The sequence below is a fragment of the Lipotes vexillifer genome, unplaced genomic scaffold, assembly GCF_000442215.2.
Source record: "Lipotes vexillifer unplaced genomic scaffold, Lipotes_vexillifer_v1.1 scaffold49, whole genome shotgun sequence".
Classification (NCBI taxonomy): domain Eukaryota; kingdom Metazoa; phylum Chordata; class Mammalia; order Artiodactyla; family Lipotidae; genus Lipotes; species Lipotes vexillifer.
This window is the reverse complement of record NW_006790551.1, coordinates 4,712,009-4,728,472: the sequence shown is the minus strand read 5'-3', so window position 1 is coordinate 4,728,472 and position 16,464 is coordinate 4,712,009. Positions and strand designations below refer to the sequence as shown.

General features: G+C 38.8%; 1 non-coding gene across 1 annotated transcript; it reads right to left on the bottom strand.

The window, feature by feature from the left end:
• Positions 1–10,795: 10,795 nt before the first annotated feature.
• Positions 10,796–10,868, bottom strand: TRNAD-GUC (transfer RNA aspartic acid (anticodon GUC)). The gene has a single exon. It is a non-coding gene; the product is annotated as a tRNA-Asp (tRNA).
• Positions 10,869–16,464: the final 5,596 nt, after the last annotated feature.

The window sequence follows — 16,464 nt, the reverse complement described above, 5'->3', positions numbered from 1 at the left end:
TATAAAGTTACAGTGTAATTTAAAAAACCACTTGCACTATTTTAAATGTTTTCACTATTTAAAAAATTTAGAAGGGCAAAAAGATAAATAAATAAATTATGAACCATAGAGAACCACAGAAAGTTGGTGACATTGATTTTCAGCATATTTTATACAATATGGCTATTAAAAATAATGGTGTTGAAATAATACTTTTATACTTTAAAGAAGCTTTCATTTCCAAATAATCTCTCATTTAAAGGCTCCCTATAAATGACCAGCTATAGGTTTCAAGAAACTAACAGATCATTCTTTTTTTAAGTATTATTTTAAAATAATTTCCTCATAAAACATCTAGAATAGAGAAGCCTGGTGGGCTTCATCTTGTATGTAATGCTGCAGAATAGGAAATAGTTGCCTGCAATACTATGTTAAAAAGAAGAGGAATCTTTTACCTTAATCTCTGGAATAGACTGCTCTAGCTGATTAATGCTGTCTTCATGGGTGTAGAAATGGGAAGTGGGAACATGAGTGCTCTGTTATCTACCATCTTCATCCCGAGATACTATGAAATAGGCATGGTATAAACCAAAAGGCTGTCAGCTTTTCTGGCCTACAATAAAAGTGTACATTTTTTGTGCTACCAAGGCAACAATTTTGCCTTAGGAAACACTGAAAATAACTATAAATGATAATAAGAAATCAAAATTCTGAAAAAAAAATTCTGCAGAACATGAAACTATGTCACCTGTGATTTGTTATGAAATAGAATTTCTGTAGAGCCGAAAAATACAGCTACACCTAATGGTTGTTGATACAAAAAATATTTTCATCTTTAACAAGATGAGATATAACTCAGTAGATATAGACAAGATTATTCTAAAATTTATAGAGAATGTCAAAGGAATCAGAAGAGCTCAAATAACTTTGAAACAGAAGAATAAAGTGGGAAAAATCAGTCTACCTGATTTCAGGACTTCTAGCTACAGTAATCAGGATATGTGGTATTAGCAGATGGAAAGACACATCAATGGAACAGAATAGAGAAACCAGGAAGAGGCTCACAGAAGTGCAACTATAGTAGGCAGAATAATGCCCATCCCACCACAGAAGATATTCAATTGCCAAAACTGTGATTATATTAGGTCATGTGACAAAAAGAGATTTGGCAAGTGTGATTAAGTTCAGGATCTTGAGGGGGGAGATTATCCTGGATTATCTAAGTGAGCCCAGTGTAATCCTAGGGGTCTTTATAAGTGGAAGAGGGAGGCAGAAGAGTTAAGCGTCAAAGAGAGATTTGAAGACGCTTTGTTGCTGGCTTTGAAGATGGAGGAAAGGGCCATGAGCCAATGAATGCAGCTGGCCCTAGAAGCTAGAAACGTCATGAAAGTGTCCCCCTTAGAGCTTCTAGAAAGAATGCAGGCCTGACAATACCTTGACTTAGCCCAGTGACATCCACTTTGTGTTTTAGACCTCCAGAACTGTAAGATAATAATTTTGTGCTGTTTTAAGTCACTAAGTTTGTGACTTTCCACAGCAGCAACAGAATACAATGGCCAACTCTTTTTTTAAACTTGAAGTACAGTTGCTTTACAATGTTGTGTTCATTTCTGGTGTATAGCAAAGTGATTCAGCTATATATACACATATATACACATATAAGTTTGGGAATCACTGCCTATGGAACCTTAGTAAATTTTGTAATGATGTCAGTTCAGTCCCATTATATCTTCAGTGTTCTCTTCATAATAAATTTGCTCAAAGAACTTTTACCAAGTACCCACCATATGCTAGGCATGGAGCTAGTGGGATATAGAGATGAAAGGAGATAGTATACCCCCAGAGATGTTCAGAGTGTAGACCTGCAGCAGGCCCTCAATGAACAAGTACAACAGAAAGTGGTGTACACTTAATAGAGATATTAAGAAGCTGCTAAATACAGTCACCTTCTGTGTTCAAAGAGCCATCAGGACATATGAACAATGTAACTGAGTCTATTTAGAAAAGCACTTCCTCCTTGACAAGAGTAAAAAAGACAAAGGGAACAATTATTGACCTTCTACCATACCTTATGTAATATGCTGGGTGGGTGCTTTTTGTACTTCATCCCATTTAATCCCTGCAACATCCCTTGAATTAGGTTTTTCTCATCGTTCTTTTACCAAAGAGGAAACTGAAGCTCACAGCGACTTGACCAAGGCTTTTCATCTGGAAAATGTGATTTGGCCAGCATCTAAATCTGAATCTCACTGACTCCAAAGCCTGTGCACTTTCCTCTCCACCTGGCTAATGTTCACTGGGGGTATGATAATCTAGAGTATGCTACACACAGACGGTTATTTGTTCTTGCTTCCCCTGCCCTGATTTACTGGCAGTATGTGTAAACTGACTGCCCTAGCCTCAAAGACAAAATAATATTTAGAAACTATGCTGTTTTAAAAATATTCTAAATGAAGATTTAGGGATTAAATGATGCTTAAACTATTGCTTACAGTGAGATTTGGGGAATATCTGTAAATTTTATTAAACCTGAACTATTTTCTTAGCCCTGAATTATTTTCTATCTCTATACATTTACGCTCTGTCATCTCCCCCATAAAAGAAACTCCTAAAAATTAAGTGTGTAGTTGGAATAAGCAAACAAATATACATGTGTACATATATGTGTGTATATATGTATATGTGTAAGATATATGTATATGGAAAAGGTATATGTTATATATGTGTATGTATATTACATATGTACATACATATGTGCACAGCATTGAGGCATTTATATCATTCTTTCTTTACTTTGCAGTCCTGGACATACAGGAACATAGCAAGACAGACATGACTCCTTTCCTCTAATGGCGTGTAGTCTGAAGGATAATAAAGAAATAAAGAAATAATAAATAAAAGGAAGATAAATATGTATACATATATAAATGAACAGAATAAGGGTGAAAGATTTGATAGTGTGAAAAGGAAGCTATCCCCTCTCTAACTTTCATAAACATTGTCATGTTGGTAATGGGTGCTGTAGTTATGTTTGATCAATTTTGGTTATAAAGCAGAACACTCAATTCTGATTGTAAAAGAATACGAGGTATTTCATGTCTTGAAGTTAGAAAATCAAGAAAATGGTCCCCCCAAATATAAAGAAGATACTGACTTATTTGAAAGCAACAAACATTCAGTATTATCAGCATAAGAAATGTTCACAATCTCATAGGAAAAATTTCTCTCTCCTGGGGCTATCTCAAAAAAGAAACTATAATCCAATAATGCAGAGTTAATCGCAAATTTAATTTTCTTATTGACAGAGAAATCATTCGTTCTCTCAGAGTGGCAGTAACTCAGCTAATTTTTATTTTTCTTATAATAATGCATAAAATTTTGTTAAGTTAATTAAAGGAAGAACTTAGAGTAAAAACTGCCCAACATGCAAGAATAATTTTCCGATAGTGGAATTTCAAGCATCAACTAAAAGAGGATATTATTCAGCAAATGTTTTTCTTAGCAGTCCTCATTTGAAATCTCGAAAACGCTAGTATGAGATATATGTGTGTGGGAGAAAGAGAGAGAGAGAGAGACACCCAATATTGCATGCTTTGTGTGTAACTGTTCTAAAGGATCTTATGTTGTGTACTGTATGTATCAATATCAGGGTAATGTACATTGCCACATAATGTAAAAAGAAAAATGTACATAAAAACAATGCAACCAAGTATCCAAGTGTCATACCAACTAAAACACCAAATAAACCTTGAGCAGTGAATAAAAAAGGGAGAGAAAATGAGAGAGGAAGAAAAAGAAGGAGGAGGAGGATGTAGAGGGAAAGGGAAGAGGGGAGGGGGAGGGAGGGTAGAAGAGGGAGAAATACAGAACGACAGAATGGTCTAGTCACCACTGAGCACTCGTCTTCACCTTAGTGATGCTGACCATTTGTTGTGAGATGGAGCCAGCTTCCGCAGAAGTGTATCACGTGAAGCTGAAACACCAACTCTTCAATGTCTCCGTTTCTCTACATACAACAATCCAGCCATTTTTATACTGAAAACTAATCTCTTCTATGACCTCTCTTTATTATTTATAGTCATACAAAACCATGTTTTGCTTTCTTCTCTTTAAAGTCAAAACTGAGGAGCAAATAGGACAAGGTTAGGGGAATATTTTTTAAAGGTAGAACCTGAAGAAGACTTAGGCAAGAGAACTGAGGAGGCAGTAATTTTGTGCACATTATCCATGGGATGTAGGAAGAGTTTTTATTTGTTTGTTTGTTTGTTTTTTGCAGTACGCGGGCCTCTCACTGCTGTGGCCTCTCCCGTTGCGGAGCACAGGCTCCGGACGCGCAGGCTCAGCGGCCATGGCTCACGGGCCCAGCCACTCCGCGGCATGTGGGATCTTCCCGGACACGAACCCATATCCCCTGCATCGGCAGGCAGACTCTCAACCACTGCGCCACCAGGGAACCCGTAGGAAGAGACTTTATAGCCCCAAAATAAATTCTCACAACATTCAACAAAGAAAAAAGCAATTGTTTTATATTCATCATGATGTAGAAAACTAAGAATTATAGAAAAATAAAATTGTAGGTGACTTCATGTTCATCTAAAGTTCGGGGCCATGTCTTCACAAATAACTCTTAACTGAGATTTGAGCATCCTGGAAGATGGGCTTAACAGACATAAAGAAAGACATAAGCAGGGAGGCAAAGATCAATAAAATAATAACGGGAACATCCTACGTCCTAGGTGTCCACTTGCCAAAGTCACAAATAAACGATGACCAGTAAAGTCTGAAGAGGGAGTCACCTCAAGCAGAGAAGGATATGGAAGCTAATGGAATGAGTTCCGAGAAATGGTTAGCAAAATTCCCAGGTGCAAATGCAACTGGTATTAGATCAGCCACTTGATCTTATCCAACACCTTCTTTGGATAAACAAGGGGTAGAACTGGGATTAAAACATGAATCCATGGACACCCAGCCAATACCTCCTTCCTCTCCCTCATATTTCAGGGCCTAAATTTGATGTTTGGGTTTTTTTTTAATTTCTTTTTTCTCATCCTTTACTGAGGTATAATTGACAAATAAAAATTGTATATTTTTAAGGTATATGACTTGATATTTTAATAAACATATACATCTTAAAATTATGGCCACAATCAAGCTAATCAACATATCTATCACCACATGCAGTGAAATGGGGAGATGTTGGTTGAGGGGTACAAAGTTTCAGTTATGCAAAATGAATAAGTTCTGGTGATCCAATGTACAACAATGTTAATATAATAAAACAAAAGGTTAACAGTACTGTATTGTACGCTTGAAATTCCCTAAGAGTAGATCTTAAGTGTCCTAAACACACACACACACAAACAAACTAAAAACAAGGTTTGTTTTAAAGTTAGAGAGGTTAATTTATCTGTCTAAGAGCTATAGCTAGCTGTGGAAAAGCCAGGGCTAACACTCAGGACTTTCGGTTCTGGTCCAGGAGGCTTCTTTTAACAAGTGGTATTGAAATTGGTGTTTTCCAACCTGGAGGTTTACCAAGATGAGCTTAAAGTTCCCCTTAGCTTGACTAAACTCTAGATAGGCTTCTTCTTGATGATAGGCCTCTGATCTCACTTTTCTTAGATGAGTTACTTTATAAAACGTGTAGCTGAAAATTCTTTCTCTGCCCCTTCGAAATGTATATAAATCTTCTCCCAGCCTCTTGCCACTTTTACAACCCAGGAATATCTTTCTCAAGGACCTACAACCATCTCTTTGAAATATAATCATCAAGGAAGAGAGTACCCTACATCCCCATCTCTGTGGGAGGGTAGGAGGCTACTGTGCCGTTAATTAGCGAGTACAGATGGCCAGATCACAGAGAAGAACACTTGCAAATTCAGGAATGATTCCATGTGCTTGGCACCTCCCATGTGTCAACCTCTCCGCCAACATCCTTTAGTACTTTTCTGTCAACTCACCCCAACTCCTAAAATCCCTCCTGCCGTTTGTTTCTGTGGACTTGATTTCAATCTCTCTTCCCTATTGCAATAGGCTTGAATAAAGTCTTAACTTGCCTGTTTAACTTTCTCCTGTGCAATTTTTCTTAGACACGTCCAAATTTTCCTGGACAACTGTGGGAACTCTTCAAATCCAAATAATCGGCAATATTTTATGTCGGGTAAATAAAAGTATTTGAATTAAATCTATGCATATTACTACTAATAATATATATTATTTATATATAAGTATTTGGTATATATTTAAATATGTGTGGCTGTTATGGTTATTAAATACAGATTTATTTGAAAGCATCTAAATTTTAAGTAGCTTTTATACATTTTGTATTTCCTCAATAAATGGAGCAATTCTGTGGAAACCTTTGAAATTAGGCCATGTTAAAAATGGATCTTCTTGCATAATAGCGGTCAGATCATTTTTAATGTCTATTCAGCATAAAGATGTAGAACCATATAATATTAAGTATGGAACTATGCCACCGACACATTGCTACCTGAACTGCTTCTGCTACTGAATTTAAATGATCACGGTGGGAAATATGAATTCTCAGTGACCCTAGGAAAACCTTTTTTCCAGCAACAGACAAAGAGCTGAATAGACAATACCTTATTTTACCTCTTTTTTTAGTTTATACCATTGTTTCTGGAGAATACGCTAAGTCTCAAAATTCATGCATCAGGCAGAGAGAAGACTATCCATATACAAAATCGTTTGTTGATATTTTCCAATATTTGCTTTCAGATTCCCCTTCTCCTGAAGAGCTCACACTCTAAGGGGATACTTGATGAAGTGAGAGATCTTCTACCTGATTCCTTAGATCAAATCTCTCTGATCACCATCATCTCTGGGTTTATTTTCTTCCAAAATAACCCATCATGGGTTGCTATAGTTTAGGAACTTGCTTTCTTCAGTCTATTCTATTTCTCTAAAGAATCTAAAACATTCGAAAGAGACAAAAACAAGACACCTGAATCTTGCTATAACAGGGGATGAAAACAGAAGAGCGTGGGATTCCCCACTAAACCTGCTTTCATTCTTGGTGATGTCAACTGCCTCAAAGAAGTCATCAAGCACTGTGGCTTCTCAACCCACCCATGTTTTCCTCTAACCCCTCCTTTGCCACAAACTTTCATTATCATCACCAATAACTAGAGTAGCACCTCTGAAATCTCAATGGCAAGTCAGTACTGATTACCATCTTGTATTTACCTGCTTATTATAAAATCCCAACTGCTGTAACACTTTGATTGTGTTGATTCCTCTTATTCATTGACCCCATAACTTTTTTCCTATGAAGTTCATCCAGTTCTGTGGCTTGACATTCTATCTACCTGCTGATAGCTCCTAAATTTCTACTTTAGTCTGTGTGGGTGAGATGAGAGAATCTATTAGGCATTGGCTTAGCAATTCCCTTTAGCAAAGGGTTGCACAACCACATACACAATTTGATTTTTATCCACAGGCCTCGTATGATAATTTTTTTACCAGCTGAGAGACAGGGTGGTAGGTAGCTTATATTCCAACCCAGAAAGTCCTGGGTCTTCTCTATTTCCCCTAATTTCTTCATACAAACTGACCAGTCTCCTGTAGCTTATACCTTTCTTCCTGTATCTTGTCATACTTTACTAAGAGAGGCAGCCTGGCCCATTCACCATTCTGTCTCTAGATCTCTTTTACCAAGGGCACAAGTACATTAGGTATATTCTCTATCTTCCAGTTTACCACAGGCAATAGTTATGCTACTTGTCCTGGAATTATATAGCACAGGAGTCCCTTCTCCAGCCTCCAGCAGCAATTTCCTCACTGATCTTCCAGCTCCTCTAATAGTCGTGTGGTTCACTCTCTCTCATTAACCTACCACTGGGCTCAAAGCCAATGCTACTTTTGCAGGTCTATGTCATCGCTCCAATCCATATTTAGGTGCCAATTTTGGTCTCAGTTAATTATTAGTGCATAAAGTATCACCCCAAGACTGGAGGCATAAAATGACAACTTATTATTGCTCATGATTCTTGGATTGGGTAGGAGGTCCTCTGCCAGGCTCTCATGTGACTGAGTACGCTGGTATCTTGCCTGGAGTAGAGGGTATACAGTGGCTCTCTCACATGTCTGGGAACTGGTGCTGGCTGTCACCTGGGCTGCTCTCTTCACGTGGTCTCTCACCATTCAGTAGGCTATCCTGGGTTTCCTTAGATAGTGGTGGGAGCAGTACAAGAAAGCAAATCCAGGGCTTCCCTGGTGGCGCAGTGGTTGGGAGTCCGCCTGCCGATGCAGGGGACACGGGGTCGTGCCCCGGTCTGGGAAGATCCCACATGCCACGGCGCGGCTGGGCCCGTGAGCCATGGCCGCTGAGCCTGCACATCCGGAGCCTGTGCTCCGCCACGGGAGAGGCCACAGCAGTGAGAGGCCCGTGTACCACAAAAAAAAAAAGAAAAAAAAAGAAAGCAAATACAGAAGCTTCAAGGCCTCTCAAGACCCAGGCTTAACACTCACACATCTTTACTTCCACCATATTCTACTGATCAGGCAAGTCTCAAGGCCAATTCAGATTCAAGATACATACAGAAATAAACTCTCGATGGGAGGAGCTGCAAAAAATTTGTGGACATATTTAACCTGTCACACTCTACATGTAGTCCTCGACTTAGGATTTTTCAGCTTTAACAATGATGCAAAAGTGATATGCATTCAGTAGAAACCATACTTCAGAATTTTGAATTTTGATATTTTCCTGCACTAGTGATATGTGACACGATACCCTCTCGTGATGCTGGGCAGGGGCAGTGAACCAAAGCTCCCAGTCAGACATGCGAGCATGAGGGTAAACACTGATACACTTACAACCATTCTGTACCCACACAGCCATTCTGTTTTTCATTGTCAGAACAGTGTTCAATAAATTACAACAAGTTATTTAAAAATAGGCTTTGTGTTAGATGATTTTGCCCAACAGTAGGCTACTGTGTCTGAGCACATTTAAGGTAGGCCAGGCTAAGCTATAATGCTTGGTAGGTTAGGTATATTAAATGCATTTTTCAACTTACATTTTTGACTTATGATGGGTTTATCAGGACTAACTCCATCATAAGTTGAGGAAGATCTGTATAATGGAAAATACTATAGAGTTTATAAGTTTAAAATAAGCAGAATAATTTCAGGCAATGGAGTCTCTTTGGCTTTGGAAAAGAATATAGATAGCACTGGTTGGATTCACGCTATCACTCTGCCCATTCCTTCTCATGTGACTTTGGGCAAGCAAGTTTACTACACTATTTCTCAGTCTTGTTATGTGTCATATAGAGATGATAATATCTACTTCTTTAAATAAAATAATATATAAAGTATTCTTAATACATTAAGTAGCTAATATCATCAATGGAGCGATTAAGAGAATGGGGGAAGAAAATTAATTCCCAACAGGATAAGGCTTTATTATGAAGGTGGGAACGAGCTATCCCAAAAGAAGTGAAAGAGTAGATAGGATTCAGAGAGAAAGAGAAGAGCAGGTAGGGCCAGACCATATAACACTAATAATAGCTAACATTTATTGAGCAGTAATTTTTTTGCCAGTTGTTCAGTGTATATCATCTCACTTAATCTTCACATTCACACCATGAGGTAGTTATTATTACCCCCATTTTCACTAAACAATCTGGTTTGCAGAGAGTTTTTTAAGTACGAAGATAGTCATTGGTTCATAATCCACGTGTGTCTCATTCTTTAAAAAAGGCATTAATCATCCCATTCTGCTATACCAGAGGTGAGAATGTCTGACATGAGGACTGGTCACAAATCCAATTAGAATGAGTTATAAGAGAAGAGTGAAAGCTAAGGGTGGAAATGTAGGCTGGCCTCAGCCTCTCAAGAAGAGTTTTTATCTGCAGTGGTAGCCCTCCATCTCCTCAGATAGACTATCCATTCTCCCTCAATCCTGTTTAGGTCAACAGATGTTTCCTGAGTGCTCACTATGTACCAGGCACTTTATCAGGACCTGCACAGAAAAGTTTATAGTGTGATGGGGGTGAAGGACACAGCGCAGATATGGGTTAAGGGTAAGGCTCTGTGAGTAGCAATGATAGGCAGTGGTCCATGTAGGAGATTCTGAGGGAGAGTCAGGTATTGGTGGTAGGGGTGAAAGGGGGGGAGTCGACTGAGAAAGATTTAGGAGGCCTTAGGTAATTGGATATTTGGTGAGGAAGAAAAAATATTCAAGATGAAATTGAGGGGTTTCTTTTAGCTTGGGGTGCCTGAATATATGGTGTTGCCCCCCAAAACAATAGGAAACATAGGCTGAGAAGCATGTTTGGGGTTTGAGTGTATTTCTGCACAATGTCATATATATGGAGAGACACACCGAGGTGGAGAAGTGCAGCAAGCAGTTCTGAAGTGAGATCGGGTCTGGATGTACATCTTGGGAGTTATCAGTCTATGTCGTAACAGTTCAACCCAAGCCCTCCAAAGCTCTGACCTAATCACACAACCTCTTTGCCTAGTGGAAGGGAGGTACAAGGAAGTTACAGAGATTCAGGGAGTGGTTTGATCCCTGCTTATTTCAGGCAGAGCCAAATTCCATATTTAAGTAAATTGTTCTTGCTATTGGCATTTACATTTTTGGTTATAAAATTCCCAGATCAACGATCATACACTTAAGTTTAAGGTCCTCTCGATGGTAACAAATTGAAAAGATGATCCTGGATATTTTCTAATTTAGGACCAACTGCTTTTTAAAACACTAAACCAGCACTACTTAAGTATTAATAATAGAAAAAATAAAGCAATTTTTTTTTTTGGCCACACCATGTGGCTTGTGGGATTTCAGTTCCCTGACCAGGGATTGAACCTGGGCCCTGGACAGTGACAGCGTGGAGTCCTAACCACTGGACCACCAGGGAATTCCCTAAAGCAAATTTAACATTAGTTTTGTGCCTGGCATTATGCTATACACTTTCCTACAATTTTTTTTTTAATCCTCTCCCTAAAACTTTCAAGGGGGATACTGTTGTCACCACGTTACAAATAGGGAAACTGAGGTCTAGGGAAATTATTTAACTTTCTAAAAGTCACGGTGTGTGGACAAGATGCTTAAAAATAATCTTGGTAAAACAATTTATTTTCTCTACATCTTCCTAGTTTTTCTAAATGGGCTTTAATGTTTATGTCTCATAGAATACAGTTTACCACGTAACTGATTAATACCGCTTTGCCTTAACTGAAATGTTACTCTCCCACCACTTCTTTTTTCCTTCCCTCCCCTCCTCCCTTGTTCTTTATGTATATGCATTGCTGCCTTTTAGAGTGGATTCAAAATTCCTCGACTTTCTCAAGCACAGGATAGTTCAACTCTGCTTCACTTCAAGTTTTCATTCCTTCAGTCATGGAGAATTTCCGCTGGAGGCCTGACAAAGATAGCGTAACTCCCTAGGTGAGTTAGCAAGTTCTCCACGCTGTGCCACTGACACCTCTGATCCTGTGGCCCACCTCTCTAAATATAGTCTTGTCTACTCGATTACTTTCCCTGTCCACTGTCATTTCACCACACAGATGTATAATAAAAAGTAATCTCAGCTGTATCAATCCAACAGCTCACTTTTTCTGTTTCTAAACGATACCTGCTTCTAAGTCCTACTGGAGAGGATTACAGAATCCTGCAGGTTGACTCCCTTATAAACTCATAGTTTCCAGTATAAGGTAGTACTTGAGGCTCCTCAGAAAAACCTGCTGTGTGCCCTCATTTACCTCTTTCGGTCCCTCAACATCTGTTTTCCATTGACTCTTCAAAGCTTCTATCATTTCACTTTCACCTTTAGTCCCAACACCTAGTCTCAATGTAGTCTCAATACCTACTTCACAGAGAAAACAGTGATGTCATACAATACCTACTTTCTCCCCGTCTGTCCTTCCTACAACCTGCCTACCTCATCACCCATCCTTTAGCCCACTTTCCTCACGTGTTATCAGATGTGGTTCTCTCCTGTGGATGGCTCATCCCTGGGTTGGGCACGGGATAGCATCTCCATCTCCACAACACACATCTCTTAGATTTCTCTGTATCTCTCACATTCCTTCAAAATCACACTTTTAGAAAAAGTGGTGATTTGGGTGTTTCGAAATTTAGAAAGTTATCTTGATTTCTACTTTCTGACTCTTCAGACCATTGTAATTTAGCTTCTGCTCTCACCGTATCAAACTAAAGTGTCTTCATGATAAATTCTTATTTTTCAATATAGTTGGATTTCGTATGGCTTACTCCATCAGCTTCGGTTACATTATGGTTACCTCCCCTCCCCCCAGTTGTTAAATTCAATGCTATTACTAGTAAAAACCCTCAAAGTCAGGGGCAAGATTATAAAACCCAGGCAGCAAAAGCATTTTCCAGAATTCAGCTGAGTCTGTTTTAGAGAACCAGATGGCTTTACTTATTTATTTTTCTTTTCAGGCGAGTCCTGCACTATTCTCCTTGACCTACGGCATCATAGGAGCAACAAGAAGTGTTTGGTATAGAATAAAGGTTTTCTTTGGATAGCTGCATAGAAATTAAGGCCTGTGCGATCAACCATGATAGCTCTGAATAATTTTAAATGATTTGGGAGGCTTCCAGACAGAATTTGTCGATCAGCATGTCTTCTAGGGTCAGAATACTTTTTCCAATTGTATCATCCTATAGTATGCATAGAGAGTCAGTGATCTCTCCTAGAAGTTTTCCTAAGCAGTCTGTGTCAGCCTCTTTTGGAAGGTTTATGAGTATTCCTTTCAGAGAAACATGATCCACTGGAGGCTGGCAACTATAACCATCTAAAAGTCTCTAACAGTTATCCTGAATACTTAGGATAAGTTAGCATGTGACAGGTGAGGGTAAGCTCAATGTCCACGTGAGAACTGGTAATCTAGTGGGACACAGACTGTATTGGGAGTAGTGATATCACTTAGCACCAGGAGTAAACCAATTTTGTCCCTCAAGAGGGACAGATTCCTTGACTAGAGCTAAAGAGTTCCCACAAAACAGGTCTCTCGGGCTTCCCTGATGGCGCAGTGGTTGAGAGTCCGCCTGCCGATGCAGGGGACGCAGGTTCGTGCCCCAGTCCGGGAAGATCCCACATGCCGTGGAGCGGCTGGGCCCGTGAGCCATGGCTGCTGGGCCTGCGCGTCCAGAGCCTGTGCTCTGCAACGGGAGAGGCCACAACAGTGAGAGGCCCGCGTACCGCAAAACAAAAAAAACCAGGTCTCTCAAGAAAACAAATTGACAATTGTAGCAAGAATGGCCCCAAATTAGAACCCCCTCCTGGTGAGCTAGGTTTTACTGATAGGGTTGTAATAACCTTAGCTGAAGCATTCATTGACATGAGGTCAAAGTCTAATTTTTTATCATAATGAAGTGTGTGATATATGAAGTAAACATAAGTTACCGAGAGGTTCCTATAAAAATGAATCTACTTCTGAAGTGTCTAAAAGAACAGTTATTAAATGCTGTCAGTAATCAGAGCAATAGCTATAGTCTGAGAAAAATACGCCAGAGAGTTTTGCTTTTTCTTAAGTGGCAGAAGAGGGGGGTCCAAAGTAGCAGGATAAAGATAAAGGGGATCATATTGAGAACCTTTAGTTAATGGAGAATAACAAAAAAAGAACAATAGGCAAGATTAGTGACAAAGGGAAAAAATGCTGGAAAATCATATAATTAATCTTGCTTTATCATCTTGAGCAGAAGCTGTTTACTTCTGTAGTCAGCAGATTGTTCTGTCATTCTGGGTAGAAGTTGTCCACTTATATAGTCAGCAGCTTCAGGAGAATTCCTAAACATCATCAATTCAAGGTCTCCTGATGGAATAGAAGTCCAGTAGTCAGTAGGAATTACTGTATATTTTTTTTAACTTGGGAAACATGAACCCAGGAATTAACACCTTGGAGTTTTATGCTGTGTCAGTTATGACAGTACCTTATGAAGCTTTTTTGAATTGAAGCTCGAGGGTAGATTTTTTTTTGTTGGGTTTTTTTTTTTTTCTTTTTCCTGATGCCTTTTTCTGAAGCCCAGATCTCCAGGTTTCAGCTTATGCAAAGGTTGCTTGGGTAGGCATTTTGGAAATCCCCCTTTTACCTCTTGGTGATAAAGCTAGAGGTATCATTTGAGTCTCCTGCAATAATTAGTCATACCAGCTTCTGAAAGAGTACAATCTAGGATAGAAAGTAACTCTCAAAAATATTAGACAGGCCGGTTATTAATTCAAAAGGAGATAACTTATAGATACTACTAGAGAGGATTGATTTATTGTCCTCAAGGCTATTGGCAGTATTCTGGGCCTTAAATAGTCTGAGATTCCTGAGAGCTTTGTGAATTATAGTTTTGGAATTCCCTTGCTTCTCTTTATCTTTCTTGAAATTTGGGATGAAAAGGACTGTGGAGATTCTGAGTAATTATAAGTTACAGGATTCTTAAATAACAGTACCTGTGAAATGTGTGTCCCTATTATTGGAGAGAGAAGTTGGAAGTCCCCAGGCTGAGAGTATAAAACCACATTATTTTTTTTTCTACCATTACAACATAGCTCTCTATCAAGGTGAAGCTTCAAACTACCCGAAAAATAAATAACACTAATTAGAACTTATTCATAGCATATTTGGAGATATTCAAAATGGTCCTGAGGCTTACATTCCTGTCCATATCCTACATCTAAGAACTCACTGAGACTGTGTTATTAGCAGGTAGGACATGCCTTGGAGAAATCCTCACCATTATTTTAAAAATACTCACAAAGTTGGTTCAGTATCATGGAGAATTTATTTTTGCTATTGAGGTTAATATTATGAAGGATTTTGGGAAATTCCACTTTTATTATGTCAATCTCCTTAGGTAACAGCAAAGAAGCTCCAATTTCTTTAACTTGCCATCCATTTTCTAGTGGTTCCTGTGGTAGCTGGGAAATCTCTATAATCCAAGCATTTCAAAGTCATGGACTAACCCCAAACCATATATCTCCTATCAGTATAAATATTCAGTCTTTTGCCTTTTTTCAGAAGAAGGGTCTGAACAATAGCAATTAATTTAGCCATCTGAATTGATTAAATTCTGTGAGAAGCTTAAATTTTAAGGATGAATTCACATCTGTGATAGCACAACCTAATTGGAAAATTTTAATTTTTTCTTTTTAAGAATGAAATGATCCATAAATATAAGTATTTAAATCAGAATTATCCAAGGGAGTCTCTAAGAGCTCTGTACAAGGGATGGATAGTTCCCTTAGAAAGGTTAAATATCATGGAATTCTCCTTCCTCCAGTGAAGGAAAGAGGTGGCTGGCTTTAGAGTACTGCAGTGATGGACAGCGGCATGTGAATGGGGAAAAAAAACCCCTATTTCATAGTTTGACAAATGGCCATAAAGCTCTAAGGTTATTTTGTCAGCGGAAGAGTTTGTATAATATGGGAAACCATGAAGCTTACTTAGTACTTTATAACTATACCAACTGAAGTTTTCATAAGGTTCTCTACTGCTGTATCACTCTTAGTCAAGGGGATATGTGTTGGCTATTGAGCCTAAAGAAAGACTGAAATAATCAAGAAGCCTCTGACAATTTACTTGTTATTGAGTCATACTCTAAGACTTGTCCAGACTTTAAGTGAATGCAAAAAAGGTTTTATGAATCTAGAATCCTGGAAACAGATCACTTTGGTCAAAGTTATTGTACCCATCTTTGAACCGAAATAGGAATACATTTTTTTATTTGAAAAATATTCAATCATTAGATCATTTATATTCACATATTTACTAGGGAGACAAACTTTCATTGATTTTGGGGTGTTTTAAAAATACGTATTGGGCTTCCCTGGTGGTGCAGTGGTTGAGAGCCCCCCTGCCAATGCAGGGGACACAGGTTCGTGCCCCGGTCCGGGAAGATCCCACATGCCGCGGAGCGGCTGGGCCCGTGAGCCATGGCCGCTGAGCCTGCGCGTCCGGAGCCTGTGCTCCGTAACGGGAGAGGCCAAAAGTAAGAGGCCCGTGTACCACTACATATTAAGTTTGGTAGACAAAAGCTTTCATAAGTTTTGAATAAATTAAAATTTGCTGAATTTTTAGAAAAACTCTAGTTATTCCTGTGATCCTTTCTTTTGTAAGGTGAAGGATGAAACCTTTATGTTACCTAATAGCCATTTTGGGAAACTCAAAGATAGTATAGGCGTAAATGACATCTTAGTAGTTTTACAAAAACATTTTTTATTAATTTTATTTCACTTTTATCAAACATCTCAAAATATTTTACTTAACAGCTGTTGATAATTTTTCAGTTTTTAGGGCTCTGTTGGTATATAATTAATAAGGCAAATCAAAATCAGTGAGACATAGTCAGGGTGGGCCTGAAGGAGAATCAGTATTAGCTCCTGAAGCAGCTGTCTGTGATGCAAAGACTAGAGAGGAGGGATGATGGAGAGAGGAGGCCCTTCCCTCCACAAGAAAGGGAATGTCAGGGCAAGCTGAGATGAAAGATCTCAGTCTCAGCCC